Source organism: Camelus ferus, chromosome 6 (assembly GCF_009834535.1).
Source record: "Camelus ferus isolate YT-003-E chromosome 6, BCGSAC_Cfer_1.0, whole genome shotgun sequence".
Classification (NCBI taxonomy): Eukaryota; Metazoa; Chordata; class Mammalia; order Artiodactyla; family Camelidae; genus Camelus; species Camelus ferus.
In genome coordinates this window covers 24,363,219-24,386,216 of record NC_045701.1, presented here as the reverse complement: position 1 = coordinate 24,386,216, position 22,998 = coordinate 24,363,219, and the positions used below count along the sequence as shown (strand labels likewise).

The 22,998-nt window shown below is 42.6% G+C and overlaps 1 long non-coding RNA gene across 1 annotated transcript; it reads left to right on the top strand.

Moving 5' to 3' along the window:
- Positions 1-12,384: 12,384 nt before the first annotated feature.
- LOC116664157 lies at positions 12,385-21,967 on the top strand. The gene is made up of 3 exons (XR_004320514.1): positions 12,385-12,458; positions 20,937-20,941; positions 21,957-21,967. It is a non-coding gene; the product is annotated as an uncharacterized LOC116664157 (long non-coding RNA).
- The last annotated feature ends 1,031 nt before the right edge of the window (positions 21,968-22,998 follow it).

Below are 22,998 nucleotides of genomic sequence, written 5' to 3'. Positions count from 1 at the left end.
AAGAACCCCTAAAGCTCCTCTTTTTCTTACTAAGCACTGAATTTTGAAGGAGTTCCTGTTTTCCCCAGCCATACCTGGCCTACTAAGGAGGCCATTGTAGAGATGGTAAAACGTGCAGAGGGATTTTAAAGGCGCTTGGAACATCAGGGGCAGCCAGCATCTATTATAATTCATGAAGGTAACACACACAGGGTAAAACATCGATCACTACAGCAAATTCGAAATGACAACCAATTTTTACCTTACCCCTCCCTTCCCCTTGTCCCCTGATGTAATGATGTACACTTTTTAGCTGTTCTGGACGTTGCCTCTGTAACTCAATAATGTGCTAATGGTTTTGAGCCTTGATTTCTTCACTTTATACAATACTCATTATCTTCTTTCTCTAAAAGGTGAGGATTTAGGTCATTCTCACTATCTCCCAACTTCCCAGGCCTTTTCCAATTTTTGATACTGGCATGGATGTTTGTTCTCTTCATTATTTTTGTAATTTTTAGGTACTATCATTTCTCTTTATTTCTTGTTATGTAAAACCATGGACCTCTTAAATGTTCTTACTCTATCAAATTTCCTGACCAGTCCTTGCACAAGATTTGCTTCCTCGCCCCTCTGTTCTTGGTCTTCGTCCACCACTTCCTCCAATCTACTAGTTTAAATGTCCTCATCCTTGAAGACCTTAACTCAGAATTAAAAGGTGGCCATCCTTTAGTCATTCTTACTCCATATCCTCACAACACTAATGTAATACTACCGTTTATGGGTTTATCTGTATCTTTTATGACGTAGTCTGCTGGCTCTGACTTCTTGACCTGATAAACTAATTGAGGGCGGAAGTGATTTTTTTTTTAACTGAAGTATACTCGACTTACAAAGTTGTGTCAGTTTCAGGTGCACAGCATAGTGATTCAGTCATACGTATATATATTTATCATTATAGGTTATTACAAGATATTGACTATAGTTCCCCGTGCTATACAGTAGGACTTTGTTGTTTATCTGTTTTATATATAGTAGTGTGTATCTGCTAATCCCTAATTCCTAATTTATCCCTCCCCTCTTATCCCCCTTTGGTAACCGTAAGTTTGCTTTCTATGTCTGTGAGTCTGTTTCTGTTTTGTAAAAAAGTTCATTTGTACCCTTTTTTAGACTCCACATATAAGTGATATCATGTGGTATTTGTCTTTTTCTGACTTACTTCACTTAGTGTGATAATCTCTAGGTCCATTCACATTGCTGCAAATGGAATTATTTTATTCTTTCTTAGAAGTGACTGTCATTTCTAATCTTCCCATAGAAGCTTATGCAGACAGAGTTCTGCACTGGAAGTGTGCTCAGAACATGTGGCTGATTAAAATTACTAAAGAGACACATTCTCATCCCCAAAACTACTGTTGACAACTTTGAACTGTCAGTGTTCAAGTCACAGTTTTGGGGCGGGGGGAGGGGGAAGAGATTCTTTCAGCCTAGAAGAGTGCTTCTGTTCACCTTGTGAGAGTGTTTATTAACTGATATCTATGGGTCCCAACCATTCCTTGAGAGTCACCACCTTTCTTGGCAATAAGCCAAATAGGTTGACATTAAGCCCTGCAAGGATTAGATTAAGGCCAGGTGTACTCCATACATTTTTTTGGATGTGGACTTGGTTTTTGTGTTGTCTGGTATAAGGCCTCATGGTTCTTGGTTTCTGATCCATCTTTTGACCTGGGTAGATGAAAGTCAGGAGCACATACTGGAGGGGATGTTCTTGGAAGAGAAAGAAAACAACTATGTAACCTTGGTAAGATGGTATGGAGGAAACTAAAGATACTGAAATATTGAAAGGGTAGGAGCCTTCTGGGCTGCAGGACAGGCATAACATTCACATCAGCTTAGTAAAACTGACTTCCCAGTCTTTTGATCCCTTTATTACTTAGCTCTTATTCACTTTTTGACAAGGTTCATTAGGAAGAATTGAAAGCACTAGAGTCTCCAATGTCTTTCAAAAATTACTGAATAAGAATTCAATTCAATTCAATCTAGTCCTAAGTTTTTGAACAGTGGCAACTTATTTGGTTAACAGAAAGCATCCCATTTCCTGAGTATGGTGGGTCAGAAATTTTATTTATAAACTAAAAAGGAAGTTGTTCCTCCTGTACCTTCTACATTTAATCTACTGTTTGTGGGTCAGCCATGTGATGGAGGTTGACAATTGCTCTGTGGTGACCCCAAATCAGCATCTTTTTAACTGTGACCTTGCTCTGACCCACCATTAAAACTTGTTCTCCATTCACATGTGGGCTGGATGCTCTGACATTTAAATTTCTTGGTAATAGGGGGCCCTTCCCCACCACTACTCTACAATGACTGAAAGCAATTCCCTTGCAGTGAGTGGAATTCTACTGGGCAAATAAATACTGGCTCTATGTACTATTTTAACTTTGTTTTTTTTGGGGGGAGGGGTGGCAAAAGCAAAAGCTTGCCTAGGGCTTAGCAGGTCTGACCACAACTACCAGCCCCATAAAAGGGACGTGGTTATCTCCAGCAGAGGGGCTTCTGAAAATACATGCAGCATTTTTCCAGAGTCCATGACTGCTATTCAAGGACATTTTCTGGTAAGTGCCAAAGGAAGTGTTACGTGGGAGGTGGTATACTACAGGCTCACGACCATCTTGGGGAAGCTGAACGTGTCTCCTTTATAATGAAAAGCTGGTTTTCAGCTCTGATGGAGGGAGAAGAGTTTCTTTTTTTCTCTTTTTTTGTAATTGAAGTGTAGTTGATTTACAATGTTAGTTTCAGGTATACAGCAAAGTGATTCAGTTATACGTATACATACATATATATATTTTCTTTTCAGATTCTTTTCTGTTATATATTATTATAAGACACTGAATATAGTTCCCTGTGCAATACAGTAGGTCCTTATTGTTTATTTTAGATATAATAATGTGTATTTGTTAACCCCAAACCACTGATTAATCCCTCCCTGCCCTTTCCCCTTTGGTAATCATAGTCTGTTTACTATGTCTGTGAGCCTGTTTTTGGTTTGTAAATAGAATTTGTACCTTTTTTTTCCTTCAGATCCCACATCCAAGTGGTATCATCATATTTGTCATTCTTGGTCTTACTTACTTGTAATATGATCATCTCTAGGTCCATCCATGTTGCTGCAAATGGCATTATTTCATTCTTTTTTTTATGGCTGAGAAGAGTTTCTAATATAGAATCGCACAAGTGGAAATGAGTATTTATTGGCTTCTAATATGCTGTCAGTCTGCCTTAATATTTATCTGAAATACAAACATGACCAAGGAAGAACTAGTCTTTGCAAAGAAAGGCTACTTGGCTGTCCCTCTCAAGCCCTGAGACAGCATGACAGCGGTGAGGCCATTTCCCTCTCAGCTGGCCACCCTGTCCTCTGTCCAGGCAGCTGTGAAAGCTTCACCGGGCGAGTGTCAACCGATCAATGCCTTCGGCTGAGCGTGCTCTGTTCCCAGGGTGACTGCCCAGGATGCCTTAAAAATAATCTCTTCTTTTCACGTGGAGTGGATTTGCAGGTCTGGAGTCTGTAAAGCCAATTTTCATTTTTAATCTGATTTGAGCCGATCTCATTAATCAGTCAAGACCTTCTTTTCACACTTGCCTTGGGACACAAAGGGAACCCAGTTATGAGCTGTTAATTAGCTATTAGGGGACTGGGAAACTTCCAACGGGTCATTATTCACACTGTTTGAGGCTAATACTTATTTAATTAGAACTATTCTGTTCCTGTCATAAATCCCTAGTTAAAATAAATTTAGCTCAAAATGTCAGTTCGGCTTAAAAAGAAACTGGTGGCTAATTCCAATTCTACTGACTTTTAAAGGGACAAATGCCTCAATAATTGCTGTCCTGCCAATCCAAGCATAGTGACTAGGAACTGGCTGGAGGTTATAGTTAGGGGAGGAGTATGTGTGTGTGTAGATGGAGAATGCTCATGAGACCAAGAAAGTGGGCTCCCTTGGGTGCACACCACTCTCCCATATATTTTCTTTAGTCTTTTGAAAATTTTGATGAGAACCCAAGATCTGATCATGATAGAGGCAAGCAGGAAGAATGACGTAGAGTAACACCATCCTTACTCACAGAGATACCCATGGTACGTGTACCTCTCTTATTATGTGGTCATGCTGTTTCAAAACCAGGGTCTGCTGAGACACGAAGGGAGGGTGCTGACTAATGAAGTTTCCGGATAGATAAGGGTTCAGCAGAAAGCTTTTTGTTTCTGTTATTGAAGCTTGTGAAAAAGGAGTTTCTATATTTTCTTTTGTTTCAGTTATCGATGGCTGTAGAACCAACCATTACAAAACTTAGCAGCTAAAAACAACAATCATTTTATTTGCAAGTCATGAATTTGGGTACGGCTCAGCTGATTGGTTCTTAGCTCTATATGGAGTCTGCTGGGATTCACTTGGCTGCATTCAAGGTATGATCATGTCTGGCATCTCAGTGCACTCCACAGGGTCTGTCTGCCTCTTTCTCTCTCATGACTAATGTAGGCTTCTTCACAGTGTGATGGTCACAGGATAGGCGAGTCTTACAGGTTGCTGGGTTCTAAAAGGGAGTGTTCCAAGTGGAGTGATGGAAGCTGCACATCTCTTCAGGGCCAGCCTCAGAAGTTATCCAATATCACTTCCACTGCATCATGTTAGTCGAAATAGGTCACGTGGCCAGTCTGGACTCATTTAGGGGAGACTGGCTTCATCTCTCAGTGCCCTCCCAATGATAAGAAATTTGTGTCATATTTAAGACACGACACAAAAGTTGCCATATCCAAAACCTGACTTTTGTTTCCTGATTGAAGCTTCTGTGGTGCCTCTCAACCACCAGTTACGGGATGCAGGAGATGTGACACATCCCACCATCAGTTAAAGATGTCTTCAGCTGTGAAGAACAGACAACCTAAATCAGATCTGTTAACATTATATAAAAATTTATTTTTAGGCAGAAAATCCAGAGGTGGAGGGTTGCCTTCAGAGTCGGTGGATCCAGTACTTCACTGATCCCACTGAGTGATGTCTTATTACTATCTCTCTTCTATGACATTCCCACTATTGGCTTCTTCCTAAGCATCTCTTCTTATGATTGGGTGATGGCCCACAGTGATTGTGGCTGTCTGCTTCCTTGTTCACATTCAGTGGGAGAGAGACACACTATTTCTGGTTTTTTCTTAAGAGTAAGAAAGAAGTTTTCAGAAGACCCCAATTTCTCTACGTCTTATTGGCCAGAATTGGGTCACATGCTCATTTCTGAAATAATTACTGACAAGAGGTATAGGATTATTCTAATACCAGTCTGTCCCATCCTGAACCTGAGAGTGGAATTAGGTTCTCTAAGAGACAACGGCTACATAGAATAAAAAACCAAGCTGGGTTTATATCAGGAAGAAGGAAGATGGCAATGTTCGGATAGGCAGCTAAGAATGTTACTGCATTGCTTCAAAGATAAATCCATGGCATCAATTTATTTTCTTAAGATAGAAAATAAAAATTCCTCTTAGTTGAGGATTCAATTTAGGGAGAAATTATTGGAGGGTGGGCAACATTATGGAGACAATCCTGTTGAGAATCTTGTTTCTGTACCAAGAGACTAATTTTCTCTCTAAAGTCTCTGTTTCTCTTCTCTAAAATTAGGATAGTAGTACATGCTTCTTAGGGTCAGGATTAAAAAGCAATAATGTATGTAGGATGCTGAGACAAAATAAATAGCCCTATGCTTTAGAGCACACAAACAGGGTCCCCTTGAATGGACAAGGGACTATTTCTGAAGGACTAGGGGGAGAGGGGATGTGGGCACAGTAACTTTTCAAAGCAGAATATAAACATAACTGAAAGCACAGCCATGTCAACTTTCGTGAGGAGAACCATCTGGAGGGGGGAGGGATGGTGATACAAAGCTGGGGCAGATTCCTCTGAGTGTTTCCTCCTCCACAACGTTTTTCAGAAGTGAAACAAGGTTACAAAGAGCGTCAAGGCATCTCTGAAGGGGAAGGGGGAGTCATAAAAGGACTGGATCCAGCTTGGGGACCTGAGTGTGTGTGATGTGCTCCTTCGGAAAGGGAGTGGGGAAGAGCAGGCCCATCTCCTTGGCCTTGCCTGATGGCCTATTAGGTCGTTAAAGATGGCCTCAACTCCTCCACACCTCCTACCTTTCTGAGTCACCACTCAGCCCGGGAACCAGTGGGAATGTCCCAAAGCCCAGGCAAGACTCTGGGCTCGTCCTCCCCACTCAAAGGATGACTGCAATTCCTCTGACTCCTACCGTTTCCCACCTTCTACCATCAAAGCACAGGGTTTGTTTTTTTTTTCTCCTTTTTTTTCTTTCAACCATCCCCTCTCAACACTGGCAGGGCCTTGATGCTCTACAAGTGTATCTGGAAATTAAAGAAAGAGACCCTCAGGGAGGAGAAGTTTCCATCCAGGTATCATTCAATCAGAATTCTTTTTTTTCACATGTGCTACCTCTAGTCAACATGCTAATGTGTTTGATGCTCTGTGAGATGTAAAATTACGAGACAATAACTTCTTCAAAGGTGGAAAACAAGCCTCAGATGTTTCCGACAGCAGTTAAGAGCCACAAAATACTTTAGACAATTTCCTCTAACTTTGATTCTAGCCCAGACGATCTAGAAGAATAACTTAAAAAATTCACTTTAAAGAATAGTATTTTGATGCTGCATGTAGCTTTGTTTCAAATTGAGGCAATTCTGAGTATGTTTTGGGGGTGACATTAAACTTGAAATGAATGCCAGAGCCTGGCTAAATTATACCAAAAGACACATAAATCTTTATGAAGTTGATATCATGAAGCGGCAGGCCATCTGCATGTCCTTTCCATCTGGTACACAGGTTGTAAGGGAGGTATTATCATACCATTTCACAGATGAGAAAACGGGTTCCCGGAGTCAACATCAGACATTTAATTTACCAAGTCAATTCCAGTTCTTCATGTGTTACACCAGTGGCCTGCTGACACAATAACCTATCTTATCCATGTTTAGCTCCTTGCCCAAATTGGGAAATGTGGGTTCCTGCCCTTGCACTATCCCTCATTAATAGGGAGGTGCTGGATAAGCCACCTCCCCCCTGAGTGAATGGGCTGGCCAGACGGTCTCTGAGAGCAGAATCAACTCTGAAGACCTGAGGCTGCTTTAGCTGTGTTGTGTGCCCATCTGAATGCTTGTTTAGCTTAATCCTGCCTATTAGTTCTCCCGAAGTCTGGCGGCTGGGGCAGAGCCTCACGCAAACGTCTTGGGAGAAAGGAGCCACAAGAATCAGATCTTTGTTGACTCAGAGAGCCACCATCGGCCAAGCCTCCCCTGCATGCAGCACGGACGGGCACTCTCTCAGAGAACAGCTTGGGCTGCAATGTGGGAGGCTTTCATCCCAGCATCCCATCCTCAAATGTCTGTAGATTGAAAAACCAAGGAGGTTTCTGTGGAGTCGTTATTAGGAAACCTTACACTGTATCTCTAAAAAGGAGTTTGCTGCGCTTGTAACGCTGTATATAAACGAGGTCATGCTGGCATGCCCTGGCTGTTCACAAACCATCAGAGGTGGAGTCGGGGAGTGAAGCAAGTCTGTGAGATTCACTGGCAAGCTTCTTGGAGATGGGTGGTTTTGAAAAAAAGGAGGGGCAGATCCAGGCATGGTAGAGATGTTTGAAATGGGTTTCCTGATTAATGGGAGCTTCAAAGTAGCTGGGGGAGGCAAAAGGCAGAGGACGGACTATGAAAACAATGAAGATGCTTGTTAAAACTGGCATCAGTAGAAGGTGATAAGAGGTCAACTCGAGGTCTGCTAGATGATGATCAACTTATTTCCTCTGCTTTCTTTTCTTCCAGGACAGTTGCTTGGGGGTGGAGCCTGCATACTGCTATCTAAAGCAGGGGGCTGTACCTCTGCTAACTGGCAGTGGGCTGGGGGGTGGGGGAGGAAGGGTGGTGCAGATGCTGGAGGCAGATTAAGGAGACATTTCAGCTACCTGAAGGACAGCCACCTTCTCTTATAAACATTTCCTCTCTGTTCATCACCCCTCTTCTATATTTATTCAACTCACTGAGGGCAACTCAAAGATATGCAGAGCTCTGCTTTTTCATTTTAGTTGCAAGCTGGACCTTGAAGGAGGATAAGGCGAACTCTTCAGTAACATTTGCCTTGTCGATGCTGTGTTCTGTTAGAGGTGAAGACCTCACACTGCCCGTAGCTATCCAGTAAAGTGCTTGGGGAACAAGGCTGGGAAGGACTCTTTCTTGTAGAGAACACTTTGAAAGTAAAAGCACAAAATCCATCCTGGGCCCTGAACACTCAGGTTTAGAAAGTTTTCACGGCAGCAGCTGGTTCTGAGATATGTGGAGTGAAAACCATGTGACCTTGTTGCCAACGTGAAATGTACACAATCACAAACCACACTAGCCAGCGAGTGTAAAGTGGAGGTAAAGCCCAGCTTGGTCTACACTGAAAGCCACAGCGTCATAGGTAGATGTTCTCTCCCCTCAATGGGATGTTCTTTAATGGGATCCAAGATATATGGTGATTAGCCTCTTCTTCAACAGCCTCGGTGATGAGAAACTCACTACTATTCAAGGTACCACCAGTGACCTGCTGTTGAAAGATGTTCTTCTTTATATAGAGCTGAAAACTGCCTCCCAGTAATTTCCACCCACAGGTTCTAATTCTGGAACTACATACATAAAATCTACTTCCTCTTTCAGATGACAGCCCTTCTAATATTGTGCGACCATTACCTTGTCCCTCCTTTTTGTCTCTATTCTTCTGCACAAAAGTGTGTTTTGAAGGTCTGAATTTTCTCAACTGTTCCTCAGTCTTAACTGACATCCAGACCCTTCTTCTGGAGATGCCCTAGATCGTCAATGTTCCAACTGAAAAGAACTGCCCCAGAGGAATAAATATTACAGACAGGACTTCCCTGCAGAGAGGCCAAGGAGGCTATGATCTCCCTTGGTCTGGCCATTACATTGCTATGACGGCTAGTTTATCTCAAAATATGTTAAATGAAAGAAGCCAGACATCAAAGATTACAAACACTATGATTCCATTTACATGAAGTCTCAGAAAAAGCAAAACAAACCCATGATGGGAATCAGAAAGTGGTTCCTCTGTTGAGGAGGACAGGTGAATTCACTAAAAAGGAGCAGAAGGGAACTTTCTGGGGTGATGGAGAAGTTCCTTGTTTTGTTTGGGGTACGGATAATGGGGGCATAGTTGTCAAAACTCATCCAGTTGATCACCAATCTTTGTATTGTACAGTATGCATGTTATACCTCAACACAAAACTCAGATATTTTTCATATAGCAAACCACCTTTTTCCCCTCAAATTTTCTTTCCATTTGTTCAGCCTGAGGTATTTATAAGACAGCAAAGTGCCACAAATGTATATCAAGAAGAGCAGCTGCGAGCTTTTCTATTGTTAGTCAATTAAGCGTGCACCAATTTGCTTTCTCCATCATGTGGTTTCACTTTTGTGTATTGAAAGAAAAAAACCCAACTAAATCTCAAGCATAAGTAATATTTCAATGCCAGTTACCTTCACAAAAACAATTGCTCCCTGGTATCTTATTAAAATAGAAGGATTATAAAGCTCTTAGAAAAACATCTTTATTGAGCTGAAATAAGACTTAGGCACCCCCCCTTGCCATGGGGGAGGCAGGATGACTCAAACAAATGCTAATTAAATAAAAGCTAATGATAATTGCTAGGTTTCTCTATAGGTTCTGTAGTGCAAAGAGTAGGTCTTTTTAAAAAGAAAATCTTCTAATACTTTTTCATCTAAGATTTCTGACTCTACTCAAAATTCGAACATTAGCTCAACCAACTAAAGCAGCAAGAAGCTGAGGTTTTCCAAAGAGCAGAAAAAACTCTCTTCAGTCAGGAATGGGATCAATTATCCAAAACAAGCTAAACAAAGGCAAGGAAGACCTATAACCCAGTCTTACCACAAGGAAGCTGTCAGACAAATCCCAGTAGAGGGGCATCCTGTGATACACCTGACTATTACTCCTCATAACTGTCAAAGTCAGCAAGAGCAAGGAAAGTCCAAGAAACTTCCACAGTCAAGAGAAGCCCAAGGAGACATGACAGCGAAGTGTAATCGGGTATCCTGGAAGGGATCTTGGGACAGAAAAAAGGACTTGGGGAAAAACTATGGAGACTGAATACAACATGAACTTAAAGTCAGCAAGAGCAAGGAAAGTCCAAGAAACTTCCACAGTCAAGAGAAGCCCAAGGAGACATGACAGCGAAGTGTAATCGGGTATCCTGGAAGGGATCTTGGGACAGAAAAAAGGACTTGGGGAAAAACTATGGAGACTGAATACAACATGAACTTTAGTAAATAACAACGTATAAATCTCAGTTCATTAATAATAACGAAAGTATTATACTAGTGTCAGATGTCAATAAAAGGGGAAACTGGGTGAGGTGTATATGGGAATGCTCTTTACTATCATCTTGATTTTTCTGTAAATCTAAAATTAAGTCTGAAAAAAAAAGGTTACTAGATAGCTTTCATAGCATGGAAAAAATCCAGAAGGTTACACACTGAAAAGTTTTCAGAGGTTATATAGCTTCATGGTGGGATTAAAAGGTTTAAAAAATATTTAAAAAGCCATGAAAACTACCCAAAGCAATCTACAGATTTAAAGCAAACCCTATCAAATTACCCAGGACATTTTTCACAGAGCTAGAACAAATAATCCTAAAATACGTATCATGAAACATCCATAATTGGCAAAGCAATACTGAAGAAAAAGAAAGAAGCTGGAGGAATAACCATCTCAGACTTCAGACAATACTACAGAGCTACAGTAATCAAAACAGCACGGTATGGCATAAAAACAGACATAAGGATCAATGGATCAGAACAGAGAGCCCAGAAATAAACCCACCCACCTAAGGTCAATTAATCTTTGACAAAGGAGGCAAGAATATACAATGGAGAAAAGACAGCCTCTTCAGCAAGTGTTGGTGGGAAAGCTGGACAGCCACACGTAAATCAATGAAGTTAGAACACTGTAGCAATGTTCTCCTAGGGCAGTCTAGCAAGGTAATAGAAATAAAAGCAAAAATAAACAAATGGGACTTAATTAAACTTACAAGCTTTTGCACAGCAAAGGAAACTATAAACAAAATGAAAAGACAACCTATGGAGTGCGAGACAATATTTGCAAATGATGCAACCAACAAGGGCTTAATTTCTGGAATATACAAAGAACTCATACAACTCAATAACAAAAAAAACAAACAACACAACCCTAAAATTGGCAGAAGACCTAAACAAACAATTCTCCAATGAAGACATACAAATGGCCAATGGGCATATGAAAAAATTGCTCAGTATCGCTAATTATCAGAGAAATGCAAATCAAAACTACAATGAGGTATCACCTTATACCAGTCAGACAGCCATCATTAAAAAGTCCACAAATGATAAATGCTGGAGAAAGTGTGTAGAGAAGGGAACCCTCTTACACTGTTGGTGGGAATGCAGTTTGGTGCAGCCATTATGGAAAACAGTATGGAGGTTCCTTAAACTAAAAACAGACTTACCATATGATCTAGCAATCCCACTTCTGGGCATATATCCAGAGGAAACTCTAATTTGAAAAGATGCATGGACCCCAATGTTCACAGCAGCACTATTTACATTAGCCAAACAACTTAAATGTCCATCAGCAGATGAATGAATAAAGAAATCTGGTATATACATAGAATGGAATATTACTCAGTCATAAAAAAGAATAAAATAAGGCCATTTGCAGCAACATGGGTGGCCCTGGAGATTGTCATACTAAGTGCAGTAAGCCAGAAAGAGAAAGAAAAATACCATATGATATCACTTACATGTGGAATAAAAAAAAAAGACACAAATTAACTTATTTACAAGACAGAGACAAATTCACAGACAATGAAAACAAACTTATTGTTATCACGAGGGAAAGGGGTGGGGAGGGATAAATTGGGAGTTTAGGATTTGCAGACACTAGCTACTATATACGAAACAGATAAAGAACAAAGTCCTACTGTATATAGCACAGGGAACTATATTCATAGCCTTGTACGGTATCTAATAGCCTATAATGAAAAAGCCTGTAATAGTCTATAATTGAAAAGACTATGGAAAGGAATATATATCTATATATCCATATATGTACAACTGAATCACTATGCTATATACCAGAAATTAACACAACATTGTAAATCGATTATACTTCAGTAAAAAAAAAAAAAAATCATGAAAGAAAGCATTCATAACCTGAACCCTTTGCATACTTCTTTGGGTCTAGGGGAGGGCAGTATTAGCTTCTAATCACATGCTTTGACTACACACTACTTTTACCACCTGATGATTATGAGATTAAGTTTTGATCCCCAAATCAAACACTCCACGTTTGGGCCAACACTTGGTAATGTCAGTCTTTTGGGTAATAGACATTTTAATTTGCATGGTTTTAATTTCCATTTTTTGAAGACAATTGATATTAGAAGCTTTTCATGAATTATTGGCCATTTATAATTTTCTTCCATAAGTCTTTCCTTCTGGGAACCCAGCCTTTCCTGCCACCATTGGCTCCAAATCTGGAGCCTGGGTTAAGTCCAATAACTGGGCAAGTGATCTTGGATTTTTATTGGGGCAATTGTTCTCAGCTTCTTGATCATCCATTTTTGGTTTATTCTAATGGTACATTAAAGAGTAGCTTTGCTGAATTCCATCAATTTTTCCCCGAGGGATGCTGTGTCCTATTAACTACTTTTGTAACTGTCTTGGCCAAGCCCTCTTGGCTATGACTCCAACCTTGCCACTCATGATAATGAGATCCATTCTGACAGTTAAACATCATTATCTGGCCTCTATTTTGAAGGAGTGGGATGGGGCTCCTCTTATCTCTATTACTATCAGTTAGCCAAGTTCTGTAATCACCTTTCCTACCATCACCAGTAGTCGGCAAAGGAGAGTTGAATTTCTTAGTGATGCTGGTGTGCCTCTCACCAGCATACTTACAGCTTTCTGTGAAATGTAATCATTTGGTGGATGTTCCAGCCAAACATGGTGTGTCTCCTGCACCATGCCTACTTCTCTGAGTCTTTTAATCCCTTCCTCCAGCATCTGCTGTGGGAATTCTGGCATTTTACCCTCGCTTACTAGGAGCCATTGCTTTTTCCATGTATCTAGAAAATAGCCTAGTCCAGCACGTACCATTTCTTGGGGTCCTTGCTAGGATGTTAAAATCTGTATTTCAGAAAAGTACTCCCATATCAGTAAGTCTAGTCTCCCTGATCAAGCGCCCTCAGAGTCCAGTCCCACTGCGCACCTGCCAGGCAGGACTGGGCTCCGTTGAGGGTGTACTCCATTTTCTTCCTTATCAGGCCCAGCATGTCTGCAGCTGGGTGATGCTGCAACTTAATCAGAGTTATAGGCCAAGTGTCGAGGTAGGGGCAAGGGCAGGGGCAGGGGCAGGGGCAGGTAAAGGTCTCTGCATTGTTTTTAAGCAAGGGAGTGTTCCTAGCTTTTAACGTGAGAGGTGGATCATTTCTTCAGGCTCAGAGGATTTAGAGGAATCTGGGAACTGATTCAAGTGTTCGGGAGAAATCAACCCAGACATCACATCCCATGGGTCAGGATTTATTTCCCCCAACTGCCTTCCTAACTCTGGCATCACACACCTGCCTTGACTGGGAGTTTTAACTTAGACTGGAGTTTGGGCTGCACTTCCTATCAAGGCCTGGGTAAGCCTCAACTTTCCTTGCCCTCATCTTCAGGTGACGAAAACCTCTTCATTTGCTCTTATGCCTCTGGCTTTGTCACTTGGTTTTCAACTGCCTGTGAATTGCTCTCAGCCTTTGGTTGAGCTAGATTCTTTTTGTAGGACTTCAACAGAGTGTAGCAACCGGCAACCTCATTGTCCTCAAGGTTACTCTTTGCACATGGTTTTCCAACACAAACACACAGCACGAGCTCTTGCATTCCCTTCCAGCTATGCCCTGTCCTATTTCACCACAGGAAAGTTCCAGTGATTACATCAGGGGCTGTCTGAATTCCAGCCACCCCCACTGCTGGGTCCTCACTGCCAGCTGGCTGGTGAGAGATCCAGCTCCTACACATCATTTTACCGCCTCCTTCCTGCGGCTGCTCCAGGCACCAACCTTCCCAGGTCTGGTTCTCTGGGAAGCCGACTCTGAAATGGAGTTTAGTGTGCGGGATGTTTCCTAGGGAGCGTCCTTGGGACCGACACCCGCAGAAGGAAAGAGGAGAAGGTGGGACAAAGCAGTGGAAAAAGTCACTTAAAATGTTGTATTACAAGGACTACACTGTCATCGTAGAAAATAAAGAGAAGCAAAAAGAAGCAAAAATACCCCATGGCCTTAACACTGCTAAGCTTTTGACTGAGAAATATGTTGGACACATTCTTAGATCAATGTATATCTAATTCCTTTTTAGAAAATGGTTTCATACTGTGCATTAAGTTTCATAACCTGCTTTTTTCCATCAGACATTAGGGATATTGCTCCATGACAGCATCCATCTATTTTGTCACGTTAGTGGCTGCAGAGAGAGGCTCACACGCCCTGTGAGAAGCTGGATGGTGCACGTCTAAGAGGGCAGACTCTGGCCAGCCTGCCCAGGTGCCGAGGTTAGCTCCACATTTACTAGCTTCATGACCCGGGATGAGTTAGTGAGCCTCTCTGCACTTGGGTGTCCTCATCTACGAAATGCTGATGGTAATTGTAGAACCTACTTGCTGGGGGGATTCGATGAGTTAATACGTGCAGACTGTTGAGAATGGGCATTCAGTGAGTGCTATGTAGGTGGTGGTAGGGCTTTGTGTGAAACTCCATTATTTATTTCACCAAAGTCCCTACTTTTTGATATTTTCTCTGATAAATAATGTTGTGATGCATATACCTTTCTACTCGGGAGTCAGGGGCATGTATTTACCTATTTCCCTCAGATAAATTCCTAGAATTAAAATTGCAGTGCTAAAGGGCAAGTGCATTAAAAAAACATTTGCTGCTGGATAAGCCAGTCAGAAAGTTGCACCAGTTTCTAGAAATGGTGTCTGAGCGAGGCCACTTCCTCCCACTGTCCCCGAGGCCAGTGCTACCCTTCAAGGAAAGCTCTGTCAGTCGGTCAGGTGGACAATGAGGTTTTGATTTATATTTATTTAATTACTAGAGAGCTCAAAGTTTTTTCAGAGTTTTATTTGTCAATTCTACTCCTTTTGTAACTGGTTACTTAGAGCCTTTGCCTATTTTTCCAGAGTGTTACCTTTTCTTTCTGAATTTGAAATGAGTCTTTATCTCTTAAGGATACTCTGCAAAGTTTGCAAGTCTTAAATATAAAACTGACTTGTGAAACTTGAATTTAATACTGGATTTTGAGTTGGGCATTAAGGCTGACGTTTGATAGGAAAGAGATTAGTTGGTTTTTAGGAACCCTTCAGAAGTGGACTAGTAAATCTGGGTGTGGGTGGATGGGTGTCCTTTCTACTACTCTTCTTCCATTTTTTTTTCTTGAAGTACAAAAATTATATCAAAATAAGAAGTTCCCCCAAAACACAGAACTGGAAAGAAAGCTGACTGGTAGGTTACTGGTGTCCAGTTAGGCCAACCACTGAGTTACCTGACAGAAATACAGAGACCTCATGACCATCTCTGCGCCAGCCTGAGACATCAGCCTGTGAATCAGTTCTGCTGAGACCAGCTGCCTGCAGCTCTGCCCTTCCCTGGCCTGACCCGGGTCTGCTGGAACAATCAGACTCTATGGTCTGTTGACATGTGCTCAGTGCCCTGCTCGGAGTGGTAAGAAACGGTGAGCTCACCTAGCCTCTTGCGTTAGGGAGTCTCCCTTTCTTCCCACTGGTCTCAGGAGGGTTGGAGGGGGCAATACGTCTTGCTTGTACTTCCCTCATCCTCACAAGTCGGTGCTTCTTGTGCAAAGGGCCACTCACAGAGGAAAAAAAGATCTCACTCTTAGTTCCATCTCTGCAACTAGGAAGCTGGTCCTCGGTCAGACTAACATACCTTCTAGGTTATGCTGCAGAAACAAACTACTCCCTGACCTCAGCCTCATCTCTATGTCTTAACTCAGTAAAGATCCATGCTATCCATCCAACATGAGCAGGGAAGGCTTGGGATCAAGCACCACGGGGGTCAGTCAGGCCTCTGCTCCATATCATCACTCAGGGAGTTCAGGCTATCACAGAGGCTCCACCATCTGTCATGTTACCAGCTATCACAGCAAAGGAAGAGAGAAGCATGGAGAAATTATACTCACTTTTCTCTGCTTTGGCTACAAAGTGTCAATATGTGGTTTCCACTCACACCCCATTGCCGTGAACTAGCCCCAAGGCCCCACTGACCTGCAAGGTGGCTGGAGCTTGTGGAGGAGCCCACAGAACACGTGGTGAGCTCTGCTGTCTCTGCCCACTCCCAGCATTAGCCTCTGGACGCTTCCTCCCAGCGTTCTCATTTAACTACTGATAATATTTTGTTCACCGTCTGTTTTTCTAGACGTGAAGTTTTGGCGGGGTTGGGACTCTGTCTTTTTTATTCATTCACCTATGGATTCTTAATGCCCGGCAAGGTACCTGCCACAAAGTACAGCAATAGAACTGGGACTTTTGATGCCATCTAGTGGCGGTATGCATATATTACAGGAGTTGTTACTTTGATATAGACAGACCGAGGACTCCAACTTCCATTCTTCTTCGAGGGGTGTAAGTGGGAGTGTGGGGAGGTGGAAGACAGTGTCAGAAAGCGAGAGTTGTTTCAGGATTTCAGTAGACAAATGCTCTAGAATGAGACTCTCCAGATGTCATCCAGCAGTTATCCTATCAGTTCCGACCCCAGCCCAACTTCACCCCTTCCCCAGTATGGCTGGGGCAACAGCTTTGGGGTTTCAGAGTTGTAAGAAGACAAAGTGACTTAAAATGATATACCAAAGAAAAATGTTAACACTTACCTATAGCTGCTAAATCAGGTGCAAAATAAACTAGTTTACTGGTGCCTCTCAATGCTGGCCTGCCCACTCAGAGCCTGGAACAGAAAATAGACAAAGCTGGTCATCTTTTTTCCTGCCTCTGGCACATCACTTCTTCAGAATCCATGTTCTAGTGGCTTTTATTGAAGCTGAAAACATTCAAGGTAAAGAGCCATTTTAAGGTTTCTAAAAAAATTATCTGTCTTCCAACTTTGAGATTTCTGAGACACGTTGGGGCCAGCTCTGGCTGCCAACTGCTGGGCCAGATGAAAGCTAATGACCCCAGGGGACAGACAGAAAGTTTCAAAGAGCAAAGCTTAATTGAAGGTAATAGTGGGAGACGGAACAAATTGGAGAACAGTAATGGAAGGGGTGCATTAGTGCAGTCTCTGCGCTGTCACCCTTTACCCAGACTCCAGGCTCTTCTGTGTAAGTGGCCCCTTGCTCTCTGGAATCCATTATCTCCCCAGGATGCCCCATTATATGCTTAGTGAGATGGAAACTGTGGTGCCCTGCTGCTGGCTCTGGGAGGAGGAACCTAGGGCCAACGACATTTCCCAGAAAATAAGGAACAAAACAAAACTTGGTTAACAATGAAGAAAGAGGAGGCAGTGTATCCTTTTGACCATATAGCAGGCTGGGCAGTTTGCTTTGTTTATGAGAAACTGATTAACTGACTGTGGTTAGGGAGATGAATGAAGAATTAAAATATGTATACTTTTTAAAAATTGAAGTTATAGTTGATTTACAATGTTGTGTTGATTTCTGATGTACAGCAAAGTGATTCAATTACATATATATATTCTCTACATTATAGGTTATAACAAGATACTGAATGCGGGGGATGGTACAGCTCAGTGGTAGAGCACATGCTTAGCATGCACAAGGTCCTAGGTTCAATCCCCAGTACCTCCATTAAAAAAAAAAAAGATACTGAATACAGTTCCATGTGCTATACAGTCTAGACATAAGAAAAAACAATGAGAAAGTTCACGGAGGTGACAGACTTTTTGGAATGAAGGAGGACAAGCTTGAGTTTTTAATTAATGAAAATTCACATTTGTTGGGCATTTGGTAGGTGCCAGGAGGTACCAGCCTAAGGGCTTCTATATGGTTTATCCCTCAGTTCTCACAGCGGCTCTGTGTGGGGTTGCTCTGATCCCCGTTTACAGAAGAGAAATGGGCTCAAGGCAGTTCTCTAACTTGCTTAAAGTCATGCAGCTAGGAGGGGCGGGGCCAGGGCTCCGTGTGGTCTGCAGAGTCCCGGCTTCCACAGCAGGTCTGTACAGCCACCGCTGTCCTTTCCCGTGCCCTGAATCTTTGCTTCTAGGTCCTGGCATCACTAGTGTTCCTACGGATTCAGTTTTGTCTCCCAAAGCTGCTTTCCCCTCCTTTCTTCCTTGCCTAATTAGTGATATGAGTCACAGTCAACATCATCAAAATAGATTTACCTGCGTGCTGGGGGCTGGTATGTAGCCATGTATGAAGGAGGGGCCCCCTGTCCTCAGAAGTGATATATTTGTCCAAGGTTTTCCATGGCTGGTTCTTCTGCCCCTTGATTTTCACTCCCCCCACCTCCTCACCCTTAACCATCCTTTCTTGGCCCCACCCACACTTCAAAACTCTGAGCTAAAAGGAATCCAGAGAGAACAGCTAGGGGGCCCCCAGAGCCGCCCTTTCCTGTGAGCAGATTCTTAGAATTCTTCAAACAGTTTACCCAGTGTTACAGGGTTACAGGGTATCACTGAAGAGCTAAATACCAAACTGAAGTATATCTTCTTCAATGAAATGCTTTAAACTGGCTGAAACTCAGTTTCTGAAGATGCATTATGTTATGGCTCTGACCTAGATGGGGAAAGTGCAAAAGGCAATTCAGAGTGGAAAAGGTCAGCAGGGCTCTGAATTTTCTTTCTTGCCGTGTGAATAAACGTTTGCACCTCCAAACATGCAAAAGACTGACCAAGGGTGGCAGAAACTTCTCTGCGGAACTGTGGCAGAGCGTGTCAAGAGGCAGTGCCGGGTAAGAAGGTGCTGAGTGAGGTGATGGTGGGTGGACGGGACTCAGAAGTCTTTGTACGGGTAAGTGTGCCTTGGTTTTCTTGGGGTCAGACATTGGGTCACTGTTAGGGACAGAGTTCGGGACCAGGAACTGGAAGATTAGGGCACAAGGTTTTGCTTTGTCCCTGACAATCTAAGATCCTAAGCACGTCATTTAACTTCTCTGCCTGAGCTTCCTCACCCATACAGCGGGGGCGATGGTGCTGTTATCCTGTCTCCTAGGTTTTGTTAATTAACTAAAACCAGTCAAAAGCAGTAAATTATTTTGAAATAGTCTGGTCAAAGGTCTTAGTGATAAGTAGATCTGATCATATGACATCTCTGCTTAAAAATCTTTGGCTCACAGGATACTAAGATCTTTCAGCAAGGCCGACAAGCTCCCCACCACCCAGCTGCAAGGTCATGTCCCTCCACTTCCTGTCAAGAGCTCAATACAGCTGTCTCTTGGTATCCATGGGGGATTGGTCCCAGGACCCCCGTGGTGGATGCCAGAATCTGCTCGAGTCCCTTAAGTAAAATGGTGTAGTATTTGCATGTAAACTAAACACATCCTCTCATATACTTTAAATCATCTCTAGATTACTTACAATGCTGAATACACTGTAAATGCTATGTAAAATGTTGTAAATACAATGTAAATGCTACATGAATAGTTGACAGTGCAGCACAAGTGCAAGTTTTGGCTTCTGGAAGTTTCTGGATGAGAGGACATTAGGGGAAGCAGTGGGAACACCCGGTCTGTTCAAACGCCTTTGAAACGTTTGTGGTCAGAACAAGAGACAACAGACGAGATGGTCAAAAGACAGTGCCTTTTAAAAAATGTGTTTACTCTCCTGGGGGGTGGAACCCACCCATGCTTCTGATGTAACTTCCAGACCAGATGATGGGAGGGTCAAGGAAAATTTACGCAGCATCTGACACAGACTGGCCACACAGAGCCCAATGAACATTAGTTATGACTATTATTGTTTTTTTTTTGTTCCATCAATGTGCCCATGGTGCTTTATGCATAACTTAATATGTCATTTATTTGGGGGTTGTTGTTTACCTGCTTTGCACCTCAGTGTTCTCATATGTAAGATGGGAATGAGAATAGTGCTCACCTGGGGTGGTGTCGCGGAGACTACATGAGCTAACACGTGACAGCTTTCTGAACGTTAAGCACCTAAAAGATACGGCTGTTACAGTCATTGGTTGTTAGGAAGTCAAGGAACACACAAGAGTGGCCTAATAAACATCAGGTAAATTCAGGTATGTTTGGGAAGAAAAATATGTTAAGGCTCCCTCTAGTGAGGATCTGGAGAAATGCAGCTAGTGACCTCTCGCTTGTGGCACATGGGCGGGCATCCTCAGGGATGCTGATTTAGGGCACAGCTGCAAGGGGCCTTTGAGCTGTAAGTCTTCCACGCTTTGCTTATTTCCAGGGTTTGACTAGGAGATTTGTGGAGAGACAGAAGGATTTCAAATGTAAAGGTAGTGTTGTCATGAAATTGCTTGTGGATGGGAGACTCTGGAAAAGATTCCTTTTCCAGGGAGCATCCCAAGAATCAAAGCATGGATCACTATATTCAATCGAACCTCTTCAATGATCTACAGAGAGACTGGGTAACAAGTCTTGATCAGAAAGAAGAGATATTAGGGATCGTGTTTACATGTATCTAACTCAAAACATGCATGTGGATTAAGGGGATAGGCTGAGGCCTGAGGAGGAGATCCACGCCTCAACTGAAGCCCTTTTGGTTTCCCACGCCCGCCTGGTGACTCCCCACCTTTCCACCAGTCTGCCTTTTGATGTCTCTTTTCTGAACTACTTCCCTCTGGAAGGTCTGGGACCTTCTACAGGTAGGGGGATTTGCCATGGGAGATCCGGTCCATGATGGCCTAAGCTCAAGGTGGGAAAGTCCTGGGGTGCGGGGAGGTGGTGATGTGGAACCAGAAAGGGAGGTAGGAGGTCTGTGACTACCGAAACAATTGAAGAGAAAGTTAGCGGTTCTATTCTGGAAGCAGCTTACTCTCCAGGGAAGTGAGGACACACTGAATAGGGTTTCAGAGGGACAAACATGAATGGGATGCACATGAGGATACAGGCTGGGGAAGGAAGGCAGAAAATGCAAACCTGCTGGCCTCATGGTACCATTCAAATGAATGTGTTTTACACCTCGGAGCTTCACAAACCCAGTGCTGGGGAAAGCCACTGCAAGGGGAGGATCTAAGCCTTTTCACACCAACTTCAACACCCAGCAAAGTGTAAAAAGCATGCATTAGTCCCCCCTTACCCATAGCGATGCCTGAAACCACGCAAGGTACCAAACCCTATATATACCATGTTTTTCTGTAGACACACATACCTATGACAAAGTTTAATTTATGCACTAGGCACAGTAAGAGATTAACAACAATACAACAATAACAATGCGCTGTAATAAAAGCCATGTGAATGTGGTCTCTCTTTCTCTCAACATACCTTATTGCACAAACGTAATGCCTTTTCCATCTTAACTAAGCGCTTATGCACCATGACTGTAAATTTTGCAGTTTGAGGTGCAAAAGTAAAGCTAGCATGAATTTCTTTTTCCTTCTTCACAACTTCCCAGGTAGAAGATTCATTCTTACTGTGGATCAACCTCAGCATACGATTTTTTTCTTTCCTAAGTCGAGAACTTTCACCTTTTCACTTAAAGGAAGCTTGTACGACTTCTCTCCGGCATGTCTGAATTGCCAGCATCACTACTCTTGCATTTTGGGGCTGTTATTAAGTAAAATAAGAGTGACCTGAACACAGCACTGTGATACCAGGACAGTCAAACAACCCAGGCGGCCACCAAGTGACTAATGGGCAGGTACTCTGGACAAGGGGATGACTGATATCCCCGGAAGGACCAAGAAGAGCGGCGTAAGATTCCATCACACTACTCAGAATGGCACACAATTCAAAACTTACGAGCTGCTTATTTCTGTTAATATTTTTGGGCTGTGGTTGACCACAGGGTAGCTGGAACTGTAGACAGTGAAACCACGGATAATGGGGGACTATGGTATTTTACTCATGTGAATGTACATGTAAAATCATCATGGGATAATTATGCATGAGAAATTAGCAAGCATCAAGTGGAGGTGTTCTAAGTGTTCTGAAGTAAGGAAGAGCAGACTGGCTGCTGCAGACTAAAAAGCTTTGTCCTCTGCGGAGCCTGAACACTAGTAAGGGTGTTGTTCCTGCTACGGACCCCTCGTCACAGAGCGCTGAGACCTCACAGGGTGTGATCATCACTGCTCTTGACAAAGCCTCTAAATGACACCTTCCATAATTTTTAGTCTTTTTGTGCCACCATGTCTTTGCACTGCGGTAGCTTAAGGCAATTCGTTCATCAGGAAGTAAAGAAAGATTCACCTTGACTTTTCTTTTTCCGGATGCTGTAGTTGCCAGGTCACATGCTCTGTCCCTACTGCCCTGCTGGCAGTTGCTTAGTACTGCTGTGGAATTTTCTAGCCATCTCAACTTTGCAGGAGAGCAGAAACAAATACCACCCTCTCCTTAAGCCACCTGTAGGCATGGGGTACAAGAACCTCCCAAGAAACATTTCTATTTCTGGCGACCGCTTTCCACTAGCACTTTGATTATTTTCTAGTGACTGAATAGGAAAGGGGCCTTTCTAAGGTTGAAGGTGGGCGCCCTGAATGGAAAATTACTGAAAACCTGGTTAGACTCATTAGTCAGAGGTTATTGGCTGGATGAGTAGATTTACTAGATATTTAACTAAAATCTGAGATAATCCAGATTCCTTATTTTAGCTATGAATTTCAATAACTTTCTGAACTTCAAACCTGGCCTTTCTTTCCAATTTTTTTTTAAACCAGAAACCGGTAATTGACTATCTAGATAATACTCTTCATTTTCAGGTAGGGAATCTGATAAATAAGAAAAAGAA